The sequence below is a fragment of the Sciurus carolinensis genome, chromosome 15 (assembly GCF_902686445.1).
Source record: "Sciurus carolinensis chromosome 15, mSciCar1.2, whole genome shotgun sequence".
NCBI classification, from domain to species: domain Eukaryota; kingdom Metazoa; phylum Chordata; class Mammalia; order Rodentia; family Sciuridae; genus Sciurus; species Sciurus carolinensis.
Genome location: NC_062227.1, coordinates 22768279 through 22792421, shown reverse-complemented (window position 1 = coordinate 22792421; position 24143 = coordinate 22768279). Strand labels below are relative to the sequence as shown.

At 43.1% G+C, this 24143-nt stretch overlaps 1 long non-coding RNA gene across 1 annotated transcript in view; it reads left to right on the top strand.

The window, feature by feature from the left end:
• Positions 1–23549, top strand: part of LOC124965476 (uncharacterized) — a 56834-nt gene extending 33285 nt beyond the window's left edge. The window contains exon 6 of the long non-coding RNA XR_007105184.1: positions 23111–23549. This is a non-coding gene — a long non-coding RNA (uncharacterized LOC124965476). The remainder of the gene's footprint in view (positions 1–23110) is intronic.
• Positions 23550–24143: the final 594 nt, after the last annotated feature.

Sequence of the window (24143 nt, the reverse complement as noted above, 5' to 3'; positions counted from 1 at the left end):
GATGATTTGTCACAATTTTCTGTCCAATGTGATCTCTGTTTGTGGATATCAATCATTATGAAAGGAAGAAGAGGGAAACAGAAGGAGGGAGCCTGATTTTGCAAAATAAACATCATTTAATTCATTTTACAGACCCCATTATTTAGTTCTTGTGATAGGTGAGTCAGTGAAGATCTAAATTAACCAGAATCAGCTGATAAATAGTAAAGCTAGATTTTCATTCTGGTACACTGCTCTCTGATTTTGAAGCTCAAACATGCTCATTCTGCTGTATCCAGTTGCTACCATGTTATTGAATATAGGACACTCATGTTTCTGCAGAAAGGCTACTTGGATGCTCATTTTGTGCACTTGAGGAGATGACCTTATTTGTGGTGCCTGTGGGCTGTCCTGGGCCCTCGGCTGGCCATCTGCCCTCAACATCATAGATGTCTTTTGGATCCTCTTTTTGAACAAGAGATTTTTCCTTTGATTCATGATTGACTTTATACAGAAAACCTGTGCCAGCACAATTGATGTAAACTGTATTTTCCTCTAGGATATGTGTACCCCAAATGTACATTTAGAAGGCAGAGCAATTTGGGGTAAGATGTGTTAGTATAGAACTGATCACAATTTGAGAGTTTTCTTCCCCTTATGTTATAATTTGATGTCTTAATTCCTTTATTGTCACAAGTACACCTAATACAAATTTGGGTTTTATCTACAAATTGTATTGAAACCCAGTTGTATTTTGTCTATAGTTGTACTGATGATGTTGAAGTTGTTTTGTTTCTAGTATTCCACGTGTACCTCTTTGAAATGTGTTAAGAACCAGACTTTAAAACATGAAGCAAAAAACCGGGCGCAGTGGTGCATGTCTGTAATTCCAGCAGCTTGGGAGGCTGAGGCAGGAGGATTGTGAGTTGAAAGCCAGCCTCAGCAATGGTGGGGTGCTAAGCAATGCACTGAGACCCTGTCTCTAAATAAAATACAAAACAGGGCTGGAGATATGGCTTAGTGGCTGGGTGCCCCTGAGTTTAAGCCCCAGTACCAAAAAAAAAAAACAAAACAAACAAACAAAAAAAAAACCCAACAAGAAACAAACAAACAAAAGAAAATTATGAAACAGACCTAGGTGGGGTTCCTGCCCTCTGCTCACTAAACACTTGGCCTTGGTCACTGGATATTGAATTCTCCTTATGCCCAGATATTACCTAACCAGGCCCATTTTGCCAGCTGCCCAGTATGCTGATGAGTAAGACAAGTTTTGCAAAAGAGCAAGTATGAAAGAGACCCTAGTCTCAATCGCCTTCCTGAGGGTATGGCTTGGGAATATTTGGGAGATAAAGCAGCAGAATGATTTAAGGCATGGAGGTGAGGTCATGAATGGACTACATGTGCATAAGGAAACTTCATGGCTCTTCATGGAATACATGTTCAGAAAATGGATGAGTTAGCACTATCAATTAAGGTTTGAGAGTTTATTGCCATTTTGTCCCCTATTCTGTCTCTTACAGTCTCATTCCCCCTGAGAGATTTTATGCTTATCCTAAGTAAGGGGAAAGAGGTGGAAGACTCTGATTTCCTATAACTTCAGGATGACATATGGATGTTGGAAAATCCCTCCCTGCCTAATTGCAAAGGGGGCAAGATTGGCTGTTGGTCTGGGAATGTTGAAAAGTATAAGCTTGTCTCGGATGTAGTGAAGTTTGGAAGACATAAATCTCAACAATTATGTTCATTATGCAAGACCCCCAAATCAGAAGTGATAATGGTAATTAACAGCCCTGAAAGCAGTAGAAGCCAGGTGAGACTGACTAGATAGCATTTGGCATTTGCCTTCTATGGATCCCATAATCTAGATCTCATATATCCTCGATTATCATTACGAACAAAAATACAGGTGCTGGGGCTGCAGCTCAGGGTCAGAGCACTTCCTCACACTTGTGAGGCACTGGGTTCAATCCTCAGCTCCACATAAAACAAATAAATAAAATAAAGACATGCTGTTCATCTACAACTACATAAAACATTTTTAAAAATACAGAATGTTCTCTAAGGCACTAGGACAATATAGTGTCAGTTACATTTATAAGCCATCTTATACATAGGACAAATTGCTATTCTTTCATACATTGCATAATATAAAATATTACCCCCATGACTTGTTACCATTTATTTTTTTGGTGGGAAGGAGCAAAAAATTTCAAAGGGTTATAATACAGGTTTGAGAACATGTCAGTTTTACATGACATGACTTATTGTGACACCTTCATCTTTCTTGCTGTTTGATAACAGTAGGATTTCTCCTGTCAAATCTGATATCATTTTGCACAGTAGCAGGGAGTATTACGCTTTCTCCTCCCAGTGGTTTCTCATTGCATTGTTCTAGGTAGCCTAAGTAGATGTCTCTTTTGAAATTCTACCAATTTACGAGACAGTTGTTTTTGTTCAGAAGTTTGTGAACAATCTCTGCAGTTACAATACCTTGCCAGTTATATGAGTGAACAAAGGCTAATACCCTTTGGAAACCAACCAATCATGTTTATCCACAGCACCATTGAGATTATTACAAGTACCCACTACTTGTAAGAATATTGAAGCATATTGGTTCCACTCTTTTTATTCATGGTGAGATATTGCCAGATTGTTCCACTGTATCATAGTTTGTTACACCAAGGAAGCATTTACAATCTTACCATTTTACAAAGACAGTTTCATTGTTTGCATCAAATATAATCATATGCCTTTGTTTTCACATTATTCTTGTCACTTTAGATAATACCTGTGTGGCCTATCTTGCCTCTTCCAGACAGTGTCTTCCCCAAAACCAGTCTTTAGAAGATATGTCAACAAGTCATAACTGGTGAACAGTAGATTCTCTACCACTTCAAGCATTTGGAGAACCACCTTACTCCTGTGCTAAAGATCATTGTTAGATCTTTCTTGAGCACTTCTGCCACCACAGAACGCAAGGGACAACATGTTAGTAGTTGCTAGGCAGCAGTGTGACACATTTCTAAGCAATATGCATAGTCCCAGTATTCTGCTTATGGGACAGTTATTTTTAAACATCAATAATTTGAAAAATAGCACATTCCTAGATATAAAATGACAAACTACTTCAAGAAAATATTTTCATGAATGCATTTCTTATATTACATGTCTGTTATGTACATACTGGTCTTCCATTGAACATTTTAGTAAAAGTAACTTTTGTAGTAGATTATGTTATTTTCACAATAAATTTTTAAATATTTCAAATGATCTCATCATTCATCAGTGACCTTTGTCAAAAGAATAACACTCTAAAAACACAATATTTATATCAGAGTTAACCATAAGTGGTCAGTTGGTTGCTCAGTTTAAGGTATAAGACACCTAAAAACTAATACATAGGACAACTGACATAATGGGTTAATATTAACCACTACTTATCTTGAGGGGTTTACCCCAGTACAACTGGTAGAGTTTAAGTGCGCACAAACTCCTCCCTGCTTAGCTAATAAATAAAATGTCCTTCTATTTTCACAATATTAGTGTTACCTCAAGGTAGGTGAAGCTGTTCATTATGGTTTCAATATTAGCACCTCATCATGGATGACCTAGGATACATAGGTGAAAGGGAGGATCTGCTGACCAGTGGCTGCTGTGATGTCAAGCATCCCCAGCACAAAGCAGTACTGCTGTGATAGCTGCCTGACTAATGGCTGCTGCAGCACCTACCAATACTGTGCGTCCTGCTGCCTGCAGCCCAACAAGCAACTTCTCCTGGAGCGCTTCCTCAACGGGGTAGCTGTAGCATTCCAGAACCTCTTCATGGCAGTGAAAATCACTTCCAGTTGTGCTTGGCTAAGTGCAGGACCTCTTCCCAGAGTGTGCAGCACAAGAACACCTAATAGGACCCTGTAGCCAAGTACTGTTAGGGAGAGAGCCCACTGAGCTCTTCCTGACGACCCACTGCAGCGTGGGCACTGAGACACTGCCAGAGGATGCACCAGTCAGAGCCAGACTTAAGTGTTCAGTTTAGTCCAGTGCAAGGAAATAAGGTGGTGTCACTGAGTGTCACCACTTCCTTGCTGTCCACTGGCTTTGCCCACCACCTGGCCTGCACCTGGTGGGGCTCTTCTGTAGAGCAGACTGGAACCTCTGGCTAGGCCCAGGCAGGAAAGAACTGCCGGCTGAGTTGGGAGTGGTGTTGGCTTTCCTGGGAGACTTAGCCTCGGCACCCACACAGGGACCTGGAACTTGTGTTCATCAGCCACAAGGTGTTCACTTCCATACTGATCTGGGCTCTTCCCTGTAAAATTATTTCTTCAATTCCTTTGGAATGGTGGGAAAAACATAATGTTTTATGTAGGAAAATGCCTTACCATTCTAGTTGAATATATTCAAGGATATTTTAAAAACATTTTAACTTACAAATGACTCAACTGTTTTACCTCTCTCATAGTTTTCAGATTTTAAATTATATGATAAGTAGTTTTATAAATATTTATCTTACATTGAATGTATTTTTAATGGTTGTAGATTACCCATGAAAATCAAGATATTAGTCATTTTCAGTTGCTTCATTGTCAGAGAAAACAGGAAGAGTCACCATACGTGAAATGCAGAAAACAGTAGCCACTGCATTCCTCAAACATCCAACAAAGATAAATATAGCCTTGGCTGGCCAGCCATATCTTTAGTACAAGCAGAGATTCAGAAGAGAGAAAAATCACCAAAATTTGTAGGTGATCCCTGTATTGCAAGTAGAGGACTATTTTTAAATTGTTAACCAAAAATGTCTTAAAGTAGGCATGTCAATCACCTGCTGTTGTGCCCAAAGGCTCGAGACCCCACAAGGACCACCAGAGACCACGATCAATGCAAGCAGCAAAGAGTCATTTATTAGCAAGTTCGAACCTGGTCCTCTGCGTCCTTTACCAGTGACGCTAAGAGAGGCCCCGAGCCCTCGTTAGCAGGGTTTTTATAATGAAAGGCAAGCAGTTTTACAGTGTTCTTTTAATTGGTTAACATTTGAACAGCTAAACATTAGTCCTCCTCTGGTTGGGTCTGGCCAATCTATTTGATTCTCATTGGGTCCTGCCAGAACTGAACGGTCCTAGTGGAAGAAGGGAGGAGGGAAGGGGTGAACTATGCAGGAGATGTGTCGGGGCTAAGCCCTGCTCCCGTCCTTGACAGATAAGGTCTCCAGGCAACCGCACATTCCTCGGACAAATATCTCTTAACAACCTTGGTAAGCACAGGGGCCCAGCAGTCCTGTTTGTCCTTGAGACAGTTAGCAGCACAGATACCACCCTGCTCTCAACATTCCCCCCTTTCCAAGAACATTTAGAGAGCCAATCTTGGGTCTCTATTGTTCTAATTCTTGCTGCTTAATGGGCTGATATTGGGCCTTTAGCACCATTAGCTGTACTGTATTTATTCTATCTTTAACAAAAGCAATTAACTTATTGATTATACAAGGTCCTATAGTTAAAGCTAGTAACAACAATATTAGGGGTCCCACTGTAGCGGACACCAGAGTAGTTAACCAAGGGGAAAAATTGAACCAGGATTCAAACCAGTTCTGACTAGCTTCCCGTTCTTTCTGTTTGTTAGTCCTTCTCTGACTTTTGCCATGGATTCCCTCACTACTCCAGAATGATTAGCATAAAACCAACATTCTTCTCCCAGAGCTGCACATAGACCTCCTTGCTTACAGTCTTTAAAGGCAGGTAAATTTGGTAATTAATGAGCTCCGGAGATCCTTGACATTTCATTCTTCCAGGGGCAGTCTCCAACTTCCAAAGGCAGATGGCTTCATGGCTTCATTTCCTCAAATTGACCCGATTCCCTATTTCTACACTAACTACCTGTCCTTAATTCTGGCTTCATTCCCCCCTTTAGCTTTAGGAACTCCTAACTGCTGTAAGGAAAAGAAAGGGAGCGTCGATCTTTCTGGCTGCTTCGAAGCTGAAAGGGGGCAGTGAGGGGCAAGCAGTTTGGAGTTCCTTTTTTTAAAAATCAGGTCAATCGAGGGGTCCAAGGTAGAAGTCTGGTTGGGGAAGAGGAGGTTGTAAACTCATCTGGGGGTGGGTGCTTCTATGATAGAAGAAACAAAAGACATGAGTACTGAAATGAGATTAGTACAAAGTAAATGTTGCAGCATCTGAAACATGCCACTGAGTATCATGAAAATGACAGAAGTCAATCTCTCACCAGGAGGTGGAAGAACTGAGAAATTGTTCCCATAACTAGGCCTAGCAAAGGCTGGAGAGGACAAGGCCTTTATTTGGGGACTTTAACATTGTCCAGGTTATCAGGAATGTAAACACAATATTTAACTCTTAATGTCATTGAGGTCCCCAGAAAATATAGTTAAGCTACTTAATGTCATCTGATTTTTGTAAAATATCCCTTTATTGGTATAACCTGTGTTTAGTAGAGATCTCTATACTTCTGTTACTTAGGGATAGATAATCATACGAGCAAACATAGATAAAGCCTACCTGTGACTGCAGGCCTTAAACTGACTAAAATCTTCTGACTCTGGCAGTTTCCCTTGATAGTTATCAGGCACATTTGCCTAAGAATCTTTCTTTTGTAGCTTCCACTCTTAATTTTAGTGGGTTAACACAAGTGTACATCTTAAGTTACTTTTAACTATTATTTCTTTTAAATGCTCAAGAATGGCTATATTTTGGTTTTAACTGTTTTTCTGGGTGTCCAAGACCAAGCTGGTCAAATTGACCTGGTTCCTGTCTTGTTAAAGAGTCAGCTGAGTTTCCACAGGAGTCACTCATAGAGAACTTAAGAGCAGCTTCTTAGCTCCATTAGTGCCATTGGTTAGGCAGGGTCTTCTTGATGAGGTGGCTTTCCTTGAAAGCATTAGGGGTGTCTCCCTTTTTCCATGACCCTCCTCTGCAGCAGATGCACTGAGCGATTCTCATCCTCTAGTCTCAACAATCTCTTTGATCAGGAGGTTGTGTGACCCAGAGTTGCAGCGCTCCTTAGAGAAGTCCTCTTATTCCCTGGGTTCAGGCTGACCATGAGGGCAAGATACTGTTTTTTTCTTGGCCTCTGTATTTAATTCCAATTTCTAAGTTTGATCTTAATCATCCAGCAAGCCAGTCTCACCAGTCATACAGTAAGAGTACTGGGCTTTAACTTTAATGTCCATAACTTTACAGTCATTTACCCTTTTATTAAAGTACTACCACATACTATCTGTTTTGAAGGTGATGGCCTATTATCACAAGTTACCTAGGTTGTATGTTCTGGAAGCAGCTACTTCTGCAAAATAGTAACAGGCAACAGTTTTACAAAATGAAATTAGCAAGAGTAAAAACATATTTAGCTTGTATAATAGTTATCTTGAATTTTGGCTGAGTTCTACATTATATACCCTGTTTGAGATCACAGTAATCTTTACAACAAACATCAAACTTTTGAGCACAACTTTAAATGAGTTGAAGTCTGGCTTACTTTGGAGTCATTCTAACATGTAGGAGGGTGAGGCAGAGCCTTATCTCAGGTAAGGCAGGGCTCTTCACAAGTCTTAAGTAAAATGTTCTAATCCTAAAACTAATTTTTGCCCCTTTTGCTATGACCAGCATGACTAAATTTTCAAGTTCAGTGAGGGTCAAAGGAGTATTAGAAAATAAAGGTTTATAAACACAGATTTTGAAGATTAAGCTGAGATCAGATGGAGCTCTGTTCTCTGGTAGAAATGCAGATCTAAAGAGTTATGTTAGCAACATTTATACATGTCTTATTATTAGGTTAAAGACTATGTAAGCATTATTCTTTGTTTTCAGGAGAGTTACAGAGACTAGACCATCTACATAACTTTTTCCCACAACTGCAAAGTACAATGTTGGGAACTCCGTGTAGCTCTCAAAGAAGTCCACTGTCCAAAGTTACTGTAAGGTGAGCAGGAACTAGAGAAGGGAACTGATGAACACTGGTTATCTAGCAAATTTCTTTCTGCCCAAGAGCTATGTGCCTGATATCAATGTAAGAGCTGATAGGACTCCTGTACAGAGCCTCCCCAGGGAGGCTACTGCCACAGCAGTTAGGCATCTTGCACTCCTACACAGGAACACTCCCAGACACCAGGCATGCTACAGTCATGAAGTCAGGAACCCCAATCTCAGTCATTGTTGTCCCATTTTTTGCTATAGTGCATTATACTCTTTCTTAAATGTCATTTTAAGAAGTTTACATATATTGATTTCTGAGTCCATATGAACATTAGTTAACACAGTCTAACATTATATCCAAAACAGGAATCAATCAAAGAAAGGCTGAGAGAGCTTTTAACTTTTCTTTTGTGTAGCAAAATGCTTTCACCTTCTACAATATGAACCTTTAAACAAATCAGGCTGTCACTAACTCTTAGATATACATTTACATTTACATTTTTATCTCAGTGAAATAAGTAACCAATTTTACATATACCTTACTGATAATATGTCCCATAATAGAAAATTAAATGATAGAAATAAATCCCCAATAAAATGTACTCTTTAAGTTTAATATTACCAGTACAGACAAGTTTATTCTGGAGAATAGCAGCTTGACAAATTTCCTGCTTTAAAAACTTGTATACCTGGAAAATATGAATACATTTAATATACAAGGAGTGACCATTTCACAATTACCTTGACACTTTAATCTTACTAAATTCAGTTTTTAAAGAAAAATTTAGACTCTGTAACATAGTACAATACTCTTAACAGTTGTTTAACCATAATTGTATAAACCCCAATTTTTAAAACTAATTGTTTTAAAGAATAAAACTTAATAGACACAAAGTTAAGAGTAAATTAGTGTTTCTAAACAATCCTTGTTATTTTACCATGTCATTTTACCATATAGATTAAACTTTGGCTTATATCACAACATTAGTATTTCACCTTAGGAAAAACCTTAAATAGCTTTAGCTGTCTCACATACACACAACCAACTTAGTTACACACAGACTTGTTGAAACTTGCCCTTTACTTACACACAAACTTTCTTAGCACTTACTTAGACCCTCATGTATTCCATCACACAGGCACTTTCTTACCCAGAAACATTTTCTTTTCCTTTTTATTAAATATATTTCCAAACCCAGAACCTTTTATTTTCTCTTTCTTATCTGTTGACCCCTTTTTGTCCACATTCTGAAACAACTCTTATGAAATTTCTGAATTTAGACAAATTACTCCGATTTAACAAGATAAAATACTTTGTGGTTTATAGTACTCTAACTGAAACACAGTGAAAGGGGAGATGGTAGCTCTAAATCCAAATCTAAGAGCTCCTTGGAGCTTTGCAGAACTGGAGGGGGAGCAGGGGGAAGTAGTAAGGGAGCAGATGGAACGCTCACCCTCCGAGTTGAAGTTTTATCTGTTAGAACATAACTCTTAATAACCTTGTTTTTAGTATTGACACAAAGCAATTTTAAACCCTTATTAATTTACCAACCTATGAAAACACCAATAATGTTTAAGTATGTTACCCCATGTAATTTAAGGAGTTAAAAGTACTTGATGTTATTTAACAATGAGCATTTTAACTTTGCAAATTAATCAGATGTCTCCAACAAACACATTTGAGTAATCCCATACATGTTAACTCTAATTCACTTATTCTGTAAAAACCAAGATATTAGACAAGTGTCCTGAACAGTATTTGCTGTCTTTTTCCTGTTGAAGAAAAGTCCTAGAAACAATTGATATTAGACATTGTTTAACATCAACATTCCATTAGTTTGACCACCTAGAGACTTGCGAGTTATTTCTAAAGACATTTTACTTTTATTAGTTTACCCAATTTAAATTGAACCCTTTTAAATCACATGAATAAAAGTATTTGGATCCATTTTTAAATTTTAATTTTAGGAGCGCTCAGTTTTGATACAGACAAAACATGACATTAGCACGACATACAAATAATACAAAATCAAAGGCCTTGTAACTTTATAGGTGAATCTCCATTGCAATGTAACAGATATTCAAAAACTCTAGTTGAATAAAAATAGAACTGATCAAAAAGAAAAAAATCATTAACCTAGGTATGCAGGATCAAAATTATGAGCTCAAAAATACAGCATTAGAGAAAAACAAAACAAAACAAGAATCCTAGAGAATGAGTTAGTTCTGTGTAGCAGCCCAGAAGTTTAAAACGGACACCTTTTTTTTCTTTTCTTCTTATCTTCAGGTTACCTCCCTTTCCCGCTGAGACTGCTGCAGCCTACATTCCAATGCAGGCTTCAGCAAGGCCAGGCAGGGGGGAGGGAGGATCACCCAGGACTTTTTAACCCTTTTTCTTCCTGGTTGAGAAATCAGGTTAGGTTTGAATGCAGAAAATCACAAAACATTATTTCTTACTACTTTTGAGGAATGGAGCTGCTGAGCTCTCTGCCTAGGGGGATTGGAGTAAACAAATCTCTCAGGAGCAAGGAGAAGGACAGTAAAGTACCCTGCAATGAGTATCCCTAAGCCTAAGATCGAATTAACACAATGAAGAATTTAATAGAAGGCAAGAGTAATATATTACTCTTATATTACAATACACAAACAGACAGACACGTAGCGCGCTAAATCAAAAATTGGCTAGCTGGTACTTTGTCAACAAAAACAATTTCCGATTGTGTCAAAGAGTTGCCCAGACGCAACACAATGCCCAAATGGGACAAAGAGTTAACCAGATGCGACAAGTCGCCTGAATGCAGCACAGAAGCTGCCCAGATGCAGCGCAAAAGCTGTCCAGATGTGAGAGTCACCCAAATGCGACAGAGTCGCCCAGATGCAGTGCAAAAGCTGCCCAGATGCAGCACAAAAGCTGTCCAGATGTGAGAGTCACCCAAATGTGACAGAGTCGCCCAGATGCAGCGCAAAAGCTGCCCAGATGTGACAGAGTCACCAGATGCGACAAGGTCGCCCGACGGGTTGAGGGGACATCTCCCGAGACCCTGCTGGGGTCCTATAGCGCGTCCGCCTGGACTATGCCAGCCCAGAACCAGAACCTGCAGGCAATCCAGACCAGAAAATACACGGCAATGCCTTCCTCACCGGCCGAAGGTGTCACTTATGACTCTATGATCAGGTGTCTGGGTGGGCTTGGGGCATCCCGGACGAGCCCCCATATGTTGTGCCCAAAGACTCGAGACCCCACAAGGACCACCAGAGACCACGATCAATGCAAGCAGCAAAGAGTCATTTATTAGCAAGTTCGAACCTGGTCCTCTGCGTCCTTTACCAGTGACGCTAAGAGAGGCCCCGAGCCCTCGTTAGCAGGGTTTTTATAATGAAAGGCAAGCAGTTTTACAGTGTTCTTTTAATTGGTTAACATTTGAACAGCTAAACATTAGTCCTCCTCTGGTTGGGTCTGGCCAATCTATTTGATTCTCATTGGGTCCTGCCAGAACTGAACGGTCCTAGTGGAAGAAGGGAGGAGGGAAGGGGTGAACTATGCAGGAGATGAGTCGGGGCTAGGCCCCGCTCCCATCCTTGATGGATAAGGTCTCCAGGCAACCGCACATTCCTCGGACAAATATCTCTTAACAACCTTGGTAAGCACAGGGGCCCAGCAGTCCTGTTCGTCCTTGAGACAGTTAGCAGCACAGATACCACCCTGCTCTCAACACTGCCATGCCACATGACTCTGATGATGATAGTCTGGGTTCCTGGACCCCTGTGGGCATTTGGACCCTGTCACTTCACAGAGGAATTACTTTGCAGTGAGAATAAGAGGGGCCAGGTCTTCCAAGGGGGGACAATCAGGCTATTCCCATTGCCATTGTGGCCATAGGAGACTAACTGGCATATTTTTGTAACGTTTTTTGTATCCTGACTGAAGGCTATAAAGGCCTGCATATAAGGGCCTTCTGTTCATTTTCTTTGTCTTTTGCAGTAGGGATCTAGTAGTAAAGGGTGTTGAAACTAGGAGCTCATCCCTCTTGACCATCAAGCACAAGCAGAGACCAAGCAGTATGGCAGAAAAACATATATTTTTCTTTAGGTCATCTAGTTTAAATATTTTCCAGTTATAAAATAGATAACCTAAAAGGGACTTTTTTGGATTGCTGTCAGTGTTTCCTGTATTGAAGACCGCTGTAAATTTGGTGTCCCACAATGAGTGGTGCTGGGGAGGGGTGTCAATCCCTGGAACAAGTGTCCATATAAAGAAAGTGGTAACATTCATTCTATGGGCTCTGATTATGGACAAGAGCAGCCTACCATACCAGAGGCTGGACCTCAGAGGGATCTATTTAGGGTGTCAGGTTTGAAAGAAATCAGTCAAGTTCCGCCTGTGGACATTAAAAAAATGGTTTTACAGGGGCTTATAGTTTAGAGGCACCTTCAAAAAATTTTTTTCTTGTTTCAAATGAACATATGAATTAACTTGTAAATATTACATTCTAGCTAGGATTGAGATAATGGATTTATGAAATGACCATGATGAAGAAATCACATTATTAAAAGTAGCAGAGAGAGAGGGGGAGTCAAAAAAAAAAAAAAAAGTGGGGAGCTGTTAACAGCCTTCACAATCCTATGATTGTAGCCTAAGATTTACTCAGAAACTATTTACAAGAAATGCTGAATTAAATATGCCAAACAAATAAAATATCAACCTACATATGCAGAGCTAGAAAGAAAGGTTATAAGATAAAATGGATGAGCCTATAGGAGAAAAGAGCCCGGATGATGTGGCCCAAGAGCAAGGAAAAGACCAAAAACACAAGTTACAGCATGTGGGCTCCTACCAAGTATCCCTGATCCAGTGACTCAGCTACAGGAACTCTCAATTTCCCAGATGCTGGAATCACAGCAGTAGAGCTACTGGAAATTATCACTAGTGGGCTATGGGAGATTCTCTCAACTCCCCAGAAGCCAGAACCAGGGTCAGGCATCCCTGGACAGCTGCTGAAGAGCTGAGAGTTCTCACGCATGAAGCAGGTTTTGGTGACACGACTATAGACGTGTCTTTCAATTCTCCAGAAGCTGGAGGTACTGCTGGTGGGATACGGGCCTGGCTTTCTAGTACCTGAGCTATGGGTGCTACTTTCAACTCCCCAAAACCTGGAGCCAAATTTTAGTCTCCTTTTAAGCCTCTAAAGCAAAGGGAGAGCCAGGTGGGCCAGAACCAGAGGAGAAAGAGAAGATGAGCATGTGTTCCAAGGAAGAGGGGACTCATGTGCTTGTATGGTGAAGAGTTTGACTCCATCAGGTGTCAAGGACATCAACCATCACCCTACTGCCATGTGAATCTGCATGGTTCAGAAATTTTCCAGCAACTGTTAAAGGAATAAATTGGTGAACTGGGCTTCTGCCTTTTTGTCCTTGACAGTGACAGTGTTGAGTGAGTGAGCTGAGCAAGAGAATAGGATGCATTGCCAGCAGTGTGGGTAAAATTAGTGTGGTCTGGGTAGATCAGAGACTTATCCTGTCCCAGTGAGTCTTCAGGATATAATCGGTGGGGAGGGGTTTAGGGTTAGACTTGGCCTAAAGGCTTTCACAAGCAGATCATGGGAGCCTTCAAGGAAAACTTGGCCAAGAAGCTGAATGAGGCACCACCCTCTTGCAGATGGTTCCTCACCTGGTCTGTTGTGCTGGCCACCTCACTGGTAGAGCCCCCTCCCACACTCCCAGGAACTCCTGCTGCTGCCATCCACAGCTGGTACCCCAGGTCTCTAGTTCCATGTGGCTGACATTTACTCAGGGCCATACCAGTGACTGCTTACATGTGCTCTTTTTAGATTTAGCCCTTCCTTAACCATTCACAGGCTTGGAAACAGAAGCAGGACTGCACATCAGGGGTAGAGCTCAAAATTCCAGCACTCCTCTAACAATATTTCCCTTAACTTGGATATTGTCTACTGGTGACAGGTTCCTTTGCACAACTGAAAAGTATTGATTTCAGTTTGTTCTCGTTTGGCTTTTTCTCCCAATTTTGCAACTGGTACCAGTACTACTATTTCTACAAGAAGCACCCAAAGTCATTGAGTCTATTCAGGGCTTGGATAGCCTGAGGGGGTCATCAGCCACCATGGTTGGATGAATTCAGCATTTCCCGGGCCAGATGTGTCCTCAGGACAGGTTTATGCAGATGCCTTTATTAGTTTCTTATCCTTGTTGCCAGATTGCCCATTGACCTCTGGGTGGCTCCAAGTGACACAGGAACTGTGCTATTCTGTGTTCGTTCCTAGTCTCTGGTTCCACAATGCGTGGATTAAGGCAGTGGTCCAAACTGATCAGGGTAATGGCAGAATTCTGTTACTGCTGTCCATCTGGCAGAACCATTTAGAAATGAATTGCAGGTCAATTGTTTTTAATAGGAGATTCCAATCTGTTTGTCTTCTCTCTATATAAAAAAGCAACAATTATTGTGCCCCTTTTGGGCCACCATTCAATTTATCTTCATGACAAACTTGTAAAGTATGTAGCATTGTCCTGATCTTACTGATGATGATACTGGCTAGGTGAGGTTAAATAACCAGCTCACTGCTGCACAACTGGCCAGGGCCACAGCTGGGTCCAGCTCACCTGTGTGAGGAGGGACTCTGGCCATGCATGTTTGGCACAGGGCTGCAGGTCAGATGCTCATCGTTTGTCTCCCTTAGTCTTCCAGTCACCCTGGGGAAGGTGCTATAGTCACTTTCTAGGCTGCCATCACAGAGTACCAAAATCTGGGCAACTTTAAATATTAGAACTTTATCATCTCACAGTTCTAGAGGCCAGATGTCTGAAATCAAGTCATGGACTTGGTCAAGTTCCATGTGCAGGTTCTATGGTGGATCCCTCTGCCTCCTCCAACTCCTGGTGTCAGTACCAATCCTCAGCTTCCTTGGCTTGTGGTGACATCACTCCAGTCCCCTGGCCATCTCTCCATGTGTGTTTTATGTCATCTTCCCTCTATGTGGGTTGAGCCCCAATTTTTTTCTCTGCGGGTTGAACCCAAATAATCCCTTATTGCATGAATGGATGCCCTAATGTCTTGATCTGTATATTTTTTAAAGACCTTGTTTTCACATAAGGTCACTTGGAAGTCATGGGTTTAGGACTCCAGCACATGTTTTTTGGAGGACAATTCAACCCTTAAAAGAGGCATTATGCCCACTCAACAGAGGAGGAAACTGAGACCCAGAGAAGGTAAATGACTTGCCAGCCATATAGATCATAAGTGAAATCATCAGGTCCATTCATGGTCTATGCTATTGCATCCTGGGAGTTGCTGGCTGAAGCTGCTTAGGGAAGGTCCCAAGGCAGCAGTGTTGTGTTCTGTTCTTGGGCTCTGCCGCTCTGGTGACCTTTGAATAGTGTGTTTGGATATCTGGTCATAAAACTTCAGGCTTTCTGGGGGTGATGGGGGACTTTCTACACTATCCAGTTGCCTCTCCGTTTACTGGACCTGACTCAGTGGGACCACACAGTGGCATCCACACGGCCCTCAGGCATTATCCAACACAGAGCAAAGCTCACTACCAAATGATTTGAGTCAAGGCTTATTTGTCAGAAGCCAAGCTGTGCTGGGTATCTGTGCATGTGGTAGCCAGGTGATCTTCCTCCAGCCTGATCTGTGTCTGGGGAATCGACTAGCTTGGCTGTGGGGAGCTTGGGGCCTGCTGTGGCTCCTGAGACAATGGTATCTGGCCTCTGCCTTTTACACAGTCATGCTTCCATCTCTTGATTTACCTACAAAATCATTTACCATGACCTAGAACAAAGCATCAGAGCAACTGATGTATAGAGGATCTGAGGTGGTGCTGTGCCAATCATGGGCCAGACATAACCATGAACTGGCTATAGTTTGAGGTAAGAAGAGGCTCTAGGAGGCCACTGAGGGTGGAGCCTTTCTGAGTGCAAGTGGCCCTAGAGGAGACAGGCAGCTTCTCCATCCCTGGAATGGCATACTGGGATGAGCCATGCTGAGGTTCTCTTGGGCATTGCTGGGATTTCATTCCTTAGTGGTATTTTCTGCATTTAAAGTGGAACAGGACACTGTCACAAGTTCCCTTGGGTTTCTCAGAGGTACCTGCTAACACCCAGAGAGTAATGATGGGGAGGAATATCTGACAGGCTCTCTCACTGGAGGGAGTGTCTTGACCAGAGCCCATTGGTGGTTGTGGGTGGCTCCTGGCTGGAAACCAGCCCCTGTGTGTTCCTTGTGTACACATTTGCTGTTGGTACAGACTGAATCACACCTGACTTTGTGTTGTTGGTATTTTGTTTTTCTTTTCCATGCCATAAGGCAAAGCAAGTCTCTGTTATGTGTCTAACTCATGGATTGCCCAGTTGCCTGCTGTGTCTTCAGTACACACAGCTGTATGTGTGGTGTTCCCCCACTCCCACTCCCTGCTCTGCAGTGCAGCATTTGATGCATCTCTTTGTGAGGGTTAACCATGGGCTTTTCTTTCCCAAGTTGCTTGATGCGGATCCCTGTGGCTCTTGAAAGCCACCAACCAATGTGCTATAGAATGCCTTCCTGTAGGAATTTCCAAAAGGCCTCTGTGCAATGAATAATAACAGTCACCAGTGACTAACCCCAGGAAGCTTCCACCTCCACCACCACTACACTGCAGAAAGGGATGAGGTGGGACCAGGCAGAGGCAGCTTCCAGAGTGGCTGCTAGGCCCCTGCAGCATCTTCAACTCTGCAGTGAGACTGAAGTTCTAGACTAGGCCAGGCCTGATGGGTGGGTAGCCAAGCCCCTCTGAGCTCCTCTGTCCTGACAGCCATGGAGCAGGCTAGAGTTATCCCATTTTGCAGAAATGGAAACAAATCCAGAAACTCCCAAGAGCTTCAGTGACTTGCTCAAGGCTCCATGAGAAAACCCTGGATGAAGACCTAGGTCTTGAGGGCAGGTCTCCTCTTGTCACCCTCCATAGGGACAATGAAGAGAAGTGGGGGAAGAGGCTGGAATGCTTAGGATCTGGGAGAACTCTTCTCTACTCTGAGAGGCCCTTTCTTATAGTCTCCCTGACCCCAATGAGGCACTGGCTCTTCATGGTACCCCCAACCCCTTTTGTCCTTTGCCCACCCTCTGGGACTCAGTTTCCCCAGGGAGGAGAGATGACTGCCTCCCCATTTGGAGGTTTAGGGCCAGGGACAAGTGCACAGATGCTCAGAAGGTAATCACTATCATGATTATGAGGGACACCTGGGCCGGAGGCAGGGCCCTTCTGCCATCCTTGCCTGCCCCTCCCACAGTCTCCATACTGTCACCAAGTCCTCCTGACTCCTCTTCAGGAAGCCATCCATGACTTGTATGAGAAGCGAGCCTAGTCTGAGCCATTAACCAGGAATATCTGGCCTCAGGAACTCAGAATTGGATATTGACTCTTCAAGAATGCCTGAGTCATGTGGTAATCCTGCGTTAGCTCACCCTTCAAGTTCAAATAAAAGCATCGGATGGATTTGGGAGTGACCCACTAGAGTCAATGGCTTGCTTACCCCCCATCCTGTTTTATGTGAAGACGCTCCTATGGGTCCCCTTTGATTTGTACCGCTATAAATAAAGCAAACTTGGGGTCCTTTGTTAGAGCCAGACCTTTCTGGACAGCTCAGCTGTCACATCCCCCCAGCTGGGGTTGTGGTATTGTGCTCACTGAGCATGCGTGAGGCCCTGGGTTTGATCTTCAGCACAACATAAAAAAATAAAGATATTGTGTCCACCCACAACTAAAAATATATTTTAAAAAATGTCATGTCCCTGCTTCAAAAATATGCCTACCTTTTGTCTTTATTTCTGATATACAAATTTCTTAGCTTTTATTTCACAGCCAGCCCATCCCTCTGATGGGATCCCTTTACCTCACCCACATGGGAGCTATCCTGCAACCTCAGTAAGGCACTGGTTCCTTGTGGCACACCCAACCCCTTTTGTACTGCCCCAACTCTGGGACTCAGCTTCTCCAGGGAGGAGAAATGACTACTTTCTCAGTTGGAGGGTTAGGGCAACTTCTGCCATCCTTGGCTGTCCCTCCATAGTCTCCATGCTGTCCCATCAAGTTCTCTTGGCTCCTCCTTCCTCCATCTCCCATAATCACTATGTTGAATCACTGCTGCCACCAACCCACCTTGGGGATTCCCAGAGTCCCTCTGCTGACTCTATGGGGACTGTCAGTGAGTCCTGGGCCTTCCTCTGAGGAAGAGCTCAGCCAGGGTACCAGGGAGAAACTTCATCATCCTCTCGGAGCCCCTCCTCCCTGCAAAATGCAAGATGACCCAGTGACCCAGAAAGCCATCTGGCTTTGCCACAGCTAGATCTTCAGAGGTCCCTGCAGGCAGATGACAGGGCTGCCTCTGCAGCCCTGCCTTTGCTGCCAGGCCTGAGTCTGGCACATGCATGGCCTCTCTCCACCTGGCCTGGCCTTCCCTGGGCAGCCTCAGGTTTCCTGTACAAAAGTGGCCTTTGCAATAACTTCTAGCTTTTTTCTGTTACTAAGATTGGAATGGGGCCAATGAATAAACCCCTGGCACTGGGGTTGTTCTGGAGGGGACCTGCTCACAACCTGTGGTGATAGAGAAGATGGAGATTGAGAAAGTTCCTGTGAGCACCTACTTGAGCCAGTTCATGAGAAATTGTTCTCTTCATCACTGCTGGTTGGCCTGCCTGCAGGAACCTGTTGTTCTGAGATTGGGACTGCATCTTTTTCTGTCTCCAGTGTTCCTAGAAGAAAACAGAAAAGAAACACTGAGATAACATTGGGCCCATCCCATGAAACCAAATCCTTTGTGGGAAGGGCCAGGAAAAGAAGGAAGAAATGAACAAAGGAACTAAATAAGTAGCTTAACTCTTTCTGAGAAAGGTTACCTAACACCAAGTGTCAGTGGGCCAACACTGGAACATCTTGTCCTGCCAGCCTCATGAGAAGACTGTGAGATGTCCTCGTCATGAGGCGGGACGCAGGTGGAACTGTTGGGCCAAGCAAAGTGCACGTGGGAGCCTCAATCCTTAGAGAGGTGTTATGAAGACATTAATGCTCAATATTTTTCATCTCCATGAGGACTGATATTCTGCATAGAAAACCCAATCTTGACTTAGGTTAGGGATTGCATATCAAACCACAGTGCAGTCCCTGCTCTGAAAACAGTGTCCTGCTCAGAGAGGAGAATCTAGGTGACATTGTGAAAGTCAGACCTATTTTTCTAGGCTGCTTTGGATCTCCACAGGCCCCAGTCCACTCTATAAACTCTTCACCCCCTGTGCTTGTCCAGTGAGTGAGCGCCTACTTTGTGCGAGGCTCGGTGCTAAGCTCAGAGGAACAACATGGGCATGGCCCCGGCACCCCTGCCGCTGCACTCTAGCAATGTCTCAGCTTCCTTGCTGGCTCAGGGGATGCTGACCCTGCCCTGTGGAAACACGCTGCAGCCTTCTTGTGGCAGCCTTGCTACTACTTCAGAGGTGATCTCAAACTTGCCTGCTCCAGGCTGTATACACCTAATCTCTCCTGTCACTTCCTTCAACAGGGACATTTCTTGCAGCCTTTCAGCACTCATTGCTTTTTTAAACCCTGTTCTTGAGATCCCAAATACCTCTTTGACCCCCATACTTATTCTCTAAGTTCCAATGACATGACTCATTGTCTTGCTGGCTACACCATGGGCTCCATGTGGGCAGATTTGTCTTGAACCACTTCTGAGTGTGCACTTGTGTGTGCCAGGGACAGTGTTGGATAGCCAGTGCACAGCAACTGTCAGTTGAGTGAGCATGTGAGGAGTCACAGCCAGCCTCTGGGACAGTGTTTCTTTCAGTGGTCTGTCACACAGTTCAGCGTCCCACAGAAGAGGCTCCTTACTCAAATGGCTGTGACCTCAGGATGGTTTTGCATCCATGTCTGTTTCTCCGTCTCCATAGTGAACTCTGCAAATACCAGCACAGGGCCTGGCAGGAAGCAGGCTTAGTGTGTATCTGTGGAATCTGTCACACTATCTGCTCCTCTGTACCTCAGCACCTTTCAGGGCATCTGGCACACAGCAGGCAGGCAGCAGACACTGAAGTGAGTTGATTGGACCCTTCCCATGCCTCTTGTCACTCCACACGTGGGTGTACACACACACACACACACACACACACACACATGCACACACATGACCATCATTTGAACTTTTCACTGTGACAGTCTTCAGAAATGGCAATCATGTTTTCTCTCCTGTATGGCCCTCTAAAGGACAGAAGCCAAATCTTTCTTGATGATTGTAATTTGGAGAACCTTAGCTTAGGTGACTCTACCTTATAAAGTATATTAAAATGTTTATATTTTCCTGGAAAAGATGAAAGACAGTTCTCATTATAGAATTCTGTTGGGGCCTGCAGACCCCATCCTAGCCTGGCTTTCAGGATTTCAGTGTGGCCCTAATGCCGAGACAGTGGATTGCAACATCAAGGACTTCCAGTCTGGCACTAAGCCGGGGCAACCTGGCGCTGAGCCGGGGCGGCCTGGTTTGCAACATCAAGGACTTCAGTGCGGAACCTGGCACTAAGCCGGGGCAACCTGGTTTGCAACAAACAGCTGACAAGGACTTCCACACTGGCACTGAGCCGGGGCAACCTGGTTTGCAACAAACAGCTGACAAGGACTTCCACACTGACACTGAGCCGGGGCAACCTGGTTTGCAACAAACTGCTAACACTGCTTAAGGAAGTTGCCCCGGCACTAAGCCAGTACCAAAAAGAATTGCTCTGATTGGACGAAGTGACCCATGCCCATCATGAACTCTCTTGATACATTAAATTGAAATCTTGTTCTTCCGTGTACCCTCTTTTTACCCCGCTTTATACTACATTGTAATCTTGCTCTCCCCACATCCTCTGTAACCTGATTGGCTCATGATTCATATAAATATGACTGTAACTGCCTTGTAAAATCATCAGAGAATCATCAGAGGATGATCAGAGGAGGAAGAGAGAAGAATAAAGAGCTCTGATGAACAACTGATGTGTCGTGTCTCTCTCTGCGGGCAGAAGGAACGTGACAGAATTCCACCTATAATTGTTCTGATTTTTAATTAACTATAAGTATTAATTTGCATAACAAGAAGTGTATATTTTTTAAAGTACTTTTATACTCAGATTATCAGATGAAGAATGTTTGATCAGTGTCATATCGAAGGGGTGAGTGATAATTTTGAATTGGCAGTAAGTTTTATAGGTTGTTTACTTAATCAACAAATATCTACTGGGTGCTTGCTATGAGCAAAGCACAATTTTTCAGGCTCTGGGAAAGAAACAAATACCCAGATCTACTAAGCAAACAGTTTCTGAGCATTTACTGAGAGCACACTCTGTGCTAATAGAGAAAACCCCGTGACAGGGGAAGGCCCCAGACCTACAGGAGCTCTCAGTGCCCTCAGTGGGCGGAGGACACATTTTCGGTTATGAGTTGTGTGCCTGAGAATGCTCAAAGTGACCTGGACAGAGTGTGGGGGCTGAGGGAGCGAAGGGCATAGTCGTTCACTGATGAATATATCTTTATATTAGTTACCTATTGCTTTGTGTCCATTTACCCCCAAATTTAGCTGTTTAGAACAAGGTTTCAGTCAGCAGGCTCCAAAGCAGTAACAGCATCACAGAAAGGCATGTCAGAGGAAAGCTGCTGAGCTCATGGCTGCCAGGAAGCTAAAAGAGAGGAGTAGGAACAGGTGACAAGAGATACCTTCCTGGTCTCACCCCCAGTGACGTACTTCCTTCAGCAGGTCCCACCACCTCCCAGCAGTTCATTCAGTTGAGAATCGATTAATCCATTGATGAGATCTGAGCCCTCATGATCCAATCACTTTCCAAAAGCCCCACCTCTGAACGTTGCTGCACTGGGGACAAGACTTCAACACAAGAGACTTTGGGGACATTATGGATCCAAACCATAACAAGTAACAGACATGTTCTCTCACACAGGTTCCTGAGGGTCAGGAATAGGGGTGGCGTAGCTGGCTGATTCTGCCACAAGCTGCAGTCAACTGAGCCCTCCCTTGAGTGGTGTGGGCAGGCCTCCACTGCTCACTGGCCTCTCCACAGGGTTGACTGAGTGTCCTCAAAACACTGTAACTGGTTCCACACAGAGCTAGTGACCCAATTGCAGGGTGAGGGGGTGGGTCACAGTGTGCTTTATAACCTGATCTGGAAAGTGACATAGTCACTTTATTGTATGCTCTGTTGTATTGGTCACACTGACCATCTTGGTAAAGTGAGGGTGGAGATTACACAAAGGTTAGACAGATTCCAGGAGATGGGAATCATTGAATCACTGTGGCCATCTGGCTTTCACACCCTCCTCTGACTGAGGAGAGAAGAAATGCAGAAGGGCCCACCATGTGGGATACAGTCACTGACCAGGTGACAGTGAGAGCTGGCCACATCCTGGGGCAGTGCTCATTTACATGACTGCAGGATCCTTGCCTAGGCTTCCTGGATAACTAATCATTCAGATGCTTCCAAACCTGAGTTCACTACCTGAGATTCATAATTGTTACAATACATACAGCATAATATAATATATAATTAACTCAACATATCTAATAATAATATCATAATTGATATAGTTACAACATTATTGTTATAGTAATAATTTGAAATTTGAGAGCTTTAAAAACCAGTATGACCCAGCCACTTCTCGGTATTTATTGAAGATAATTATATTACTATAGCAGTAATTTACAGTCACAATTCATAATGGCCAAGGTATGGAACCAACCTCGGTGTCCATCAACAGATAAATGGGTATAGAAAATATGATGTATATATATTCACAGTGGAGTTTATTCAGCCATCAAGAATGAAATTATAGCATTTGCAGGAAAATGGATGGAACTTGAGAGCATTATGTTGAGTGAAACAAGGCAGACTCAGAAAACAAAGTTTATATGTTTTCTCTCATATTTGGCAGCTAGAGAGGAAAAAGTGGGAAAGGGAAGTGAGCTGAAATCTCATGAAAATAGAGGGGAGACCAGTGGGGTAGAGGAAGGTCACCAGGGCAATGGTGGAAAGAGGTACTAGGGGAAACAGTTGAGCCAACTATGTTGTTATGTTGTGTGCACAGACACAGGTAACAAATCCCACTATTATATATAATGTGCCAATAAAAGAAAAAAAGAACAAGGTAATCTGTGGCTGCTTATTTATTACCCACAATTCTTTCTCCTCTCTTCAGCTGCCCAAGATGCTGAAAGGAAAAAAGGCCAAGGGGAAGAAGGTAGCCCTGGCCCCCACTGTGGTCAAGAAGCAGGAAGCCAAGAAGCTGGTGAACCCTTTGTTCAAGAAGAGGCATAGAACTTTGGCACTGGCAGGAGTTGTAGCCCAAAAGGGACCTTACCCACTTTGTAAAATGACCCCAGTACATCTGCCTGCAGCATCAAAGGGCTGTTCTCTATAAGAGGCTGAAAGTGCCTCTGCAATTAACCAGTTCAGCCAGGACGTGGATTTCCAAACAACCACCCAGCTGCTTAAGCTTACCCACAAGACCAGAGATGAAACAGAAGCAGCAGAGGCTGTTGACCTGGACTGAGAAGAAGGCTGCTGGCAAAGGGAATGTCCCCATGAAGAGACCACTGGTCTCAAACTAGAGCAATAACTAATAAAATAAAATAATTATGACTATACTGAATTAAATATCATGTGAATTTGATCTCTCTTTCAAAATATCTTGTTTTAATCTCACTTTTCATTTAAAGGACACACTTAATGGCTTCTTTTTAGCACATCTAAATTGTTATCATCACTACACTCTTGCACTTTGGGGCCCTTTAGGTCAAAAAAGGTTATGTGTACAAATGCACTGATATTATGACATTAGACCTGGTCATCCATATAGCATCAAAGTGACTAACAGGCAGGTAGTGTGAACATCCTGGACAAAGGATGCTTCATGTCCTGGGCAGGGATTGAGCAGCTGGAGAAAGAGTTCACCACATTATCCAGAACGGCATGCAGTTTACAACTTAGGAATTATTTATTCCTGGAATTTTCCATTTAATAGCTTTGGACCTTGTTTGGCTGCAGATAATTGTAAAAAGTGTAATCTAGCCTAAGGCAGGACCATAGTACATAAGATGACAAAAAATAAAACTGAAAGCAAAAAAAAAAAAAAAACTGAAAGCAGTACATGAAATGTTAATAGCAGTAGAAATAGAAGTAATTTATCATCTTTTTATATTGTTTCAATTTTATGTAATGAACATGTATTG